Source organism: Narcine bancroftii, unplaced genomic scaffold (genome assembly GCF_036971445.1).
Source record: "Narcine bancroftii isolate sNarBan1 unplaced genomic scaffold, sNarBan1.hap1 Scaffold_158, whole genome shotgun sequence".
In the NCBI taxonomy this organism is placed as follows: Eukaryota; Metazoa; Chordata; class Chondrichthyes; order Torpediniformes; family Narcinidae; genus Narcine; species Narcine bancroftii.
This window is the reverse complement of record NW_027211893.1, coordinates 10811506-10820173: the sequence shown is the minus strand read 5'-3', so window position 1 is coordinate 10820173 and position 8668 is coordinate 10811506.

Genomic DNA, 8668 nt, shown 5'->3' with positions numbered 1-8668 from the left:
CTGATTCTCCGCCTCTGATTCCCCGCCTCTGGTTCCCCGCCTCTGATTCGCTGCCTCTGATTCCCCATCTCTGATTCCGCACATCTGATTCCCTGCCTCTGATTCCCCGCCTCTGACTCCCCGCCTCTGATTCCCTGCCTGTTTCCCAACCTCTGATTCCCCACCTCTGATTCCCCATATCTGATTCCCCACCTCTGTTTCCCTGCCTCTGATTCCCCACCTCTGTTTCCCCATATCTGATATCCCGCCTCTGATTCCCCAACTCTGATACCCCGCCTCTGATTCCCCAGCTTTGATTCCCCACCTCTGATTCCCCGTGTTTGATTCCCTGCCTCTGATTCCCCGCCTCTGATTCCCCATCTCTGATTCACCGCCTTTCATTCGCCACCTCTGATTCCCCATATCAGATTCCCCGCCTCTGTTTCCCCGCCTCTGATTCCCCGCCTCTGTTTCCCCATATCTGATTCCCCACCTCTGATTCCCCATATCTGATTCCCCGCCTCTCTTTCCGTGCCTCTGATTCCCCGCCTCTGATTCCCCATATCTGATTCCCCGCCTCTGATTCCCCAACTCTGATTCCCCACCTCTGATTCCCCAGCTCTGTTTCCCCACCTCTGATTCCCCGCCTCTGTTTCCCCATATCTAATTCCCCGCCTCTGATTCCCAAACTCTGATTCCCCGACTCTGATTCCCCAGCTCTGATTCCCCGCCTCTGATTCCCCACATCTGATTCCCTGCCTCTGATTCCCTGCCTCCGATTCCCTGCCTCTGATTCCCAACCTCTGATTCCCCACCTCTGAATCCCCATATCTGATTCCCTGCCTCTGATTCCCCGCCTCTGATTCCCTGCCTCTGATTCCCCGCCTCTGATTCCCCAGCTCTGATTTCCCGCCTCTGAATCCCCAACTCTGATTCCCTGCCTCTGATTCCCCAGCTCTGATTCCCCGCCTCTGATTCCCCAGCTCTGATTCCCTGCCTCTGATTTCCCGCCTGTGATTCCCCATCTCTGATTCACAACCTCTGATTCCCCACCTCTGATTCCCCATATCTGATTCCCCGCCTCTGTTTGCCCGCCTCTAATTCACCGCCTCTGTTTCCCCATATCTGATTCCCCGCCTCTGAATCCCGCCTCTGGTTCCCCGCCTCTGATTCACTGCCTCTGATTCCCCATCTCTGATTCCGCACATCTGATACCCTGCCTCTGATTCCCCGCCTCTGACTCCCCGCCTCTGATTCCCTGCCTCTGTTTCCCAACCTCTGATTCCCCATATCTGATTCCCCACCTCTGAATCCCCGCCTCTGGTTCCCCGCCTCTGATTCGCTGCCTCTGATTCCCCATCTCTGATTCCGCACATCTGATTCCCTGCCTCTGATTCCCCGCCTCTGATTCCCCATCTCAGATTCCCCGCCTCTGAATCCCCGTGTCTGATACACAGCCTCTGATACCCCGCCCCTGATTCCCCACCTCTGATTCCCCATATCTGATACCCCGCCTCTGATTCTGTGCCTCTTATTCCCCGCCTCTGATTCCCCAACTCTGATTCCCCACCTCTGATTCCCCAGCTCTGATTCCCCGCCTCTGATTCCCCGCATCTGATTCCCTGCAACTGATTCCAAGCCTCTGATTCCCTGCCTCTGATTCCCAACCTCTGATTCCCAACCTCTGATTCCACACCTCTGATTCCCCATATCTGATTCCCCGCCTGTGTTTCCCCGCCTCTGATTCCCCGCCTCTGATTCCCCATATCTCATTCCCCGCCTCTGATTCCGCATCTCTGATTCCCGGACTCTGATTCCCCACCTCTGATTCCCGGCCTCTTATTCCCGGCATCCGATTCCGGCCTCTGATTCCCGGCCTCTGATTCCCTGCTTCTGATTCTGATTCCCTGCCTCTGATTCCCCATCTCTGATTCCGCACATCTAATTCCCCGCCTCTGTTTGCCCGCCTCTGATTCCCCGCCTCTGTTTCCCCATATCTGATTCCCCGCCTCTGAATCCCCAACTCTGATTCCCTGCCTCTGATTCCCCAGCTCTGATTCCCCGCCTTTGATTACCCCCGTCTGATTCCCAGCCTCTGAATCCCCGTGTCTGATTTCCTGCCTCTGATTCCCCACCTCTGATTCCCCATCTCTGATTCACAGCCTCTGATTCCCCACCTCTGATTCCACATATCTGATTCCCCACCTCTGTTTCCCCGCCTCTGATTCCCCGCCTCTGATTCTCCATATCTCATTCCCCGCCTCTGAATCCCCATCTCTGATTCCCGGACTCTGATTCCCCACCTCTGATTCCCGGCCTCTTATTCCCAGCATCTGATTCCCGGCCTCTGATTCCCGGCCTCTGATTCCCCGCTTCTGATTCTGATTCCCTGCCTCTGATTCCCCATCTCTGATTCCGCACATCTGATTCCCTGCCTCTGATTCCCTACCTCTGATTCCCTAAATCTGATTTCCCGCCTCTGTTTCCTCGCCTCTGATTCCCCGCCTCTGATTCCCCAAGTCTGATTCCCCACCTCTGATTCCCCAGCTCTGATTCCCCGCCTCTGAATCCCCGCATCTGATTCCCTGCATCTGATTCCAAGCCTCTGATTCCCTGCCTCTGATTCCCAACCTCTGATTCCCCACCTCTGATTCCCCATATCTGATTCCCAGCCTCTGTTTCCCCGCCTCTGATTCCCCGCCTCTGTTTCCCCATATCTGATTCCCGGCCTCTGATTCCCCGCCTCTGATTCCCCGCCTCTGATTCCCTGCCTCTGATTCCCAATCTCCGGTTCCGCACATCTGATTCCCTGCCTCTGATTCCCCGCCTCTGATTCCCCGCCTCTGATTCCCTGCCTCTGATTCCCAACCTCTGATTCCCCACCTCTGATTCCCCGTGTTTGATTCCCCGCCTCTGTTTCCCCACCTCTGATTCCCCGCCTCTGATTCCCCAACTCTAATTCCCCGCCTCTGATTCCCCATATCTGATTCCCCGCCTCTGTTTCCCCGCCTCTGATTCCCCGCCCCTGTTTCCCCATATCTGATTCCCTGCCTCTGATTCCACAACTTTGATTCCCAGCCTCTGATTCCCCAGCTCTGATTCCCCGCCTCTGATTCCCCATCTCTGATTCACCGCCTTTTATTCGCCACCTCTGATTCCCCATATCTGATTCCCCACCTCTGTTTCCCCGCCTCTGATTCCCCGCCTCTGATTCTCCATATCTCATTCCCCGCCTCTGAATCCCCATCTCTGATTCCCGGACTCTGATTCCCCAACTCTAATTCCCCGTGTTTGATTCCCCGCCTCTGTTTCCCCACCTCTGATTCCCCGCCTCTGATTCCCCAACTCTAATTCCCCGCCTCTGATTCCCCATATCTGATTCCCCGCCTCTGTTTCCCCGCCTCTGATTCCCCGCCCCTGTTTCCCCATATCTGATTCCCCGCCTCTGTTTCCCCGCCCCTGATTCCCCGCCTCTGTTTCCCCATATCTGATTATCCGCCTCTGATTCCCAACTATGATTCCCCGCCTCTGAATCCCCGCGTCTGATTCCCTGCCTCTGCTTCCCCGCCTCTGATTCCCCAACTCTGATTCCCCAGCTCTGATTCCCCGCCTCTGATTCCCCGTGTTTGATTCCCTGCCTCTGATTCCCGGCCTCTGATTCCCCATCTCTGATTCACCGCCTTTGATTCGCCACCTCTGATTCCCCATATCTGATTCCCCGCATCTGTTTCCCCGCCTCTGATTCCCCGCCTCTGATTCCCCATATCTCATTCCCCGCCTCTGAATCCCCATCTCTGATTCCCGGACTCTGATTCCCCACCTCTGATTCCCGGCCTCTTATTCCCGGCATCTGATTCCGGCCTCTGATTCCCGGCCTCTGATTCCCTGCTTCTGATTCTGATTCCCTGCCTCTGATTCCCCATCTCTGATTCCGCACATCTGATTCCCTGCCTCTGATTCCCCACCTCTGATTCCCCATATCTGACTCCCCGCCTCTGTTTCCCCGCCTCTGATTCCCCGCCTTTGTTTCCCAATATCTAAGTCCCCGCCTCTGATTCCCCAACTCTGATTCCCCACCTCTGATTCCCCAGCTCTGATTCCCCGCCTCTGATTCCCCGCATCTGATTCCCTGCATCTGATTCCAAGCCTCTGATTCCCTGCCTCTGATTCCCAACCTCTGATTCCCCACCTCTGATTCCCCATATCTGATTCCCCTCCTCTGTTTCCCCGCCTCTGATTCCCCACCTCTGTTTCCCCATATCTGATTCCCGGCCTCTTATTCCCCGCCTCTGATTCCCCACCTCTGATTCCCTACCTCTGATTACCCATCTCCGATTCAGCATATCTGATTCCCTGCCTCTGATTCCCCGCCTCTGATTCCCTGCCTCTGATTCCCAACCTCTGATTCCCCACCTCTGATTCCCCATATCTGATTCCCCGCCTCTGTTTCCCCGCCTCTGATTCCCCTCCTCTGATTCCCCAACTCTAATTCCCTGCCTCTGATTCCCCAGCTCTGATTCCCCGTGATTGATTCCCTGCCTCTGATTCCCTGCCTCTGATTCCCCAGCTTCATTCCCCGCCTTTGATTCCCCCCGTCTGATTCCCAGCCTCTGAATCCCCGTGTCTGATAACCTGCCTCTGATTCCCCGCCTCTGATTCCCCATCTCAGATTCACCGCCTCTGATTCCCCACCTCTGATTCCCCATCTCTGATTCCGCACATCCGATTCCCTGCCTCTGATTCCCCGACTCTGATTCCCCACCTCTGATTCCCCAGCTCTGATTCCCCGCCTCTGACTCCCCAACTCTGATTCCCCGCCTCTGATTCCCCAGCTCTGATACCCCGCCTCTGATTCCCCGTGTTTGATCCCCTGCCTCTGATTCCCCATCTCTGATTCACCGCCTTTGATTCGCCACCTCTGATTCCCCATATCTGATTCCTCGCCACTGTTTCCCCGCCTCTGATTCCCCGCCTCTGATTCCCCATATCTCATTCCCCGCCTCTGATTCCCCATCTCTGATTCCCGGACTCTGATTCCCCACCTCTGATTCCCGACCTCTTATTCCCGGCATCTGATTCCGGCCTCTGATTCCCGGCCTCTGATTCCCGCCCTCTGATTCCCTGCTTCTGATTCTGATTCCCTGCCTCTGATTCCCCATTTCTGATTCCGCACATCTAATTCCCTGCCTCTGATTCCCCACCTCTGATTCCCCATATCTGAATCCCCGCCTCTGTTTCCCCGTCTCTGATTCCCCGCCTCTGTTTCCCCATATCTAAGTCCCCGCCTCTGATTCCCCAACTTTGATTCCCCACCTCTGATTCCCCAGCTCTGATTCCCCGCCTCTGATTCCCCACCTCTGATTCCCCATACCTGATTCCCAGCCTCTGTTTCCCCGCCTCTGATTCCCCGCTTCTGTTTCCCCATATCTGATTCCCGGCCTCTGATTCCCTGCCTCTGATTCCCCGCCTCTGATTCCCTGCCTCTGATTCCCCATCTCCGATTCCGCACATCTGATTCCCTGCCTCTCATTCCCCGCCTCTGATTCCCCGCCTCTGATTCCCTGCCTCTGATTCCCAACCTCTGATTCCCCACCTCTGATTCCCCGTGTTTGATTCCCCGCCTCTGTTTCCCCGCCTCTGATTCCCCGCCTCTGATTCCCCAACTCTAATTCCCCGCCTCTGATTCCCCATATCTGATTCCCTGCCTCTGTTTCCCCGCCTCTGATTCCCCGCCCCTGTTTCCCCATATCTGATTCCCTGCCTCTGATTCCCCAACTTTGATTCCCAGCCTCTGATTCCCCAGCTCTGATTCCCCGCCTCTGATTCCCCGTGTTTGATTCCCTGCCTCCGATTCCCGGCCTCTGATTCCCCATCTCTGATTCACCGCCTTTGATTCGCCACCTCTGATTCCCCATATCTGATTCCCCGCCTCTGTTTCCCCGCCTCTGATTCCCCGCCTCTGATTCCACATATCTCATTCCCCGCCTCTGAATCCCCATCTCTGATTCCCGGACTCTGATTCCCCACCTCTGATTCCCGGCCTCTTATTCCCGGCATCTGATTCCGGCCTCTGATTCCCGGCCTCTGATTCCCTGCTTCTGATTCTGATTCCCTGCCTTTGATTCCCCATCTCTGATTCCGCACATCTGATTCCCTGCCTCTGATTCCCCATCTCTGATTCCCCATATCTGATTCCCCACCTCTGTTTCCCCGCCTCTGATTCCCCGCCTCTGTTTCCCAATATCTAAGTCCCCGCCTCTGATTCCCCAACTCTGATTCCCCACCTCTGATTCCCCAGCTCTGATTCCCCGCCTCTGAATCCCCGCATCTGATTCCCTGCATCTGATTCCAAGCCTCTGATTCCCTGCCTCTGATTCCCAACCTCTGATTCCCCACCTCTGATTCCCCATATCTGATTCCCAGCCTCTGTTTCCCCGCCTCTGATTCCCCGCCTCTGTTTCCCCATATCTGATTCCCGGCCTCTGATTCCCCGCCTCTGATTCCCCGCCTCTGATTCACTGCCTCTGATTCCCAATCTCCGGTTCCGCACATCTGATTCCCTGCCTCTGATTCCCCGCCTCTGATTCCCCGCCTCTGATTCCCTGCCTCTGATTCCCAACCTCTGATTCCCCACCTCTGATTCCCCGTGTTTGATTCCCCGCCTCGGTTTCCCCACCTCTGATTCCCCGCCTCTGATTCCCCAACTCTAATTCCCCGCCTCTGATTCCCCATATCTGATTCCCCGCCTCTGTTTCCCCGCCTCTGATTCCCCGCCCCTGTTTCCCCATATCTGATTCCCTGCCTCTGATTCCACAACTTTGATTCCCAGCCTCTGATTCCCCAGCTCTGATTCCCCGCCTCTGATTCACCGCCTTTGATTCGCCACCTCTGATTCCCCATATCTGATTCCCCACCTCTGTTTCCCCGCCTCTGATTCCCCGCCTCTGATTCTCCATATCTCATTCCCCGCCTCTGAATCCCCATCTCTGATTCCCGGACTCTGATTCCCCAACTCTAATTCCCCGTGTTTGATTCCCCGCCTCTGCTTCCCCACCTCTGATTCCCCGCCTCTGTTTCCCCACCTCTGATTCCCCGCCTCTGATTCCCCAACTCTAATTCCCCGCCTCTGATTCCCCATATCTGATTCCCCGCCTCTGTTTCCCCGCCTCTGATTCCCCGCCCCTGTTTCCCCATATCTGATTCCCCGCCTCTGTTTCTCCGCCACTGATTCCCCGCCTCTGTTTCCCCATATCTGATTATCCGCCTCTGATTCCCAACTATGATTCCCCGCCTCTGAATCCCCGCGTCTGATTCCCTGCCTCTGCTTCCCCGCCTCTGATTCCCCAACTCTGATTCCCCGCCTGTGATTCCCCATCTCTGATTCACCACCTCTGATTCCCCACCTCTGATTCCCCATATCTAATTCCCCGCCTCTGTTTGCCCGCCTCTGATTCCCCGCCTCTGTTTCCCCATATCTGATTCCCCGCCTCTGAATCCCCAACTCTGATTCCCTGCCTCTGATTCCCCAGCTCTGATTCCCCGCCTTTGATTCCCCCGTCTGATTCCCAGCCTCTGAGTCCCCGTGTCTGATTTCCAGCCTCTGATTCCCCGCCTCTGATTCCCCATCTCTGATTCACAGCCTCTGATTCCCTACCTCTGATTCCCCATCTCTGATTCCGCACATCTGATTCCCTGCCTCTGATTCCCCGACTCTGATCCCCACCTCTGATTCCCCAGCTCTGATTCCCCGCCTCTGATTCCCCAACTCTGATTCCCCGCCTCTGATTCCCCAGCTCTGATTCCCCGCCTCTGATTCCCCGTGTTTGATTCCCTGCCTCTGATTCCCCGCCTCTGATTCCCCATCTCTGATTCAACGCCTTTGATTCGCCACCTCTGATTCCCCATATCTGATTCCTCGCCTCTGTTTCCCCACCTCTGATTCCCCTCCTCTGACTCCCCATATCTCATTCCCCGCCTCTGATTCCCCATCTCTGATTCCCGGACTCTGATTCCCCACCTCTGATTCCCGGCCTCTTATTCCCGGCATCTGATTCCGGCCTCTGATTCCCGGCCTCTGATTCCCTGCTTCTGATTCCCCATCTCTGATTCCGCAAATCTGATTCCCCGCCTCTGTTTCCCCGCCTCTGATTCCCCGCCTCTGTTTCCCCATATCTAAGTCCCCGCCTCTGATTCCCCAACTTTGATTCCCCACCTCTGATTCCCCAGCTCTGATTCCCCGCCTCTGATTCCCCGCATCTGATTCCATGCATCTGATTCCCAGCCTCTGATTCCCAGCCTCTGATTCCCAACCTCTGATTCCCCACCTCTGATCCCCATTTCTGATTCCCCGCCTCTGTTTCCCCGCCTCTGATTCCCCGCCTCTGTTTCCCCATATCTGAACCCCGCCTCTATTTGCCCGCCTCTGATTCCCCGCCTCTGTTTCCCATTATCTGATTCCCCGCCTCTGAATCCCCAACTCTGATTCCCTGCCTCTAATTTCCCAGCTCTGATTCCCCGCCTCTGATTCCCCGCGTCTGATTACCGGCCTCTGATTCCCCGCCTCTGATTCCCCATCTCTGATTCACAACCTCTGATTCCCCACCTCTGATACCCCATATCTGATTCCCCGCCTCTGTTTCTCCGCCTCTGATTCCCCACCTCTGATTCCCAATATCTGATTCCCCGCCTC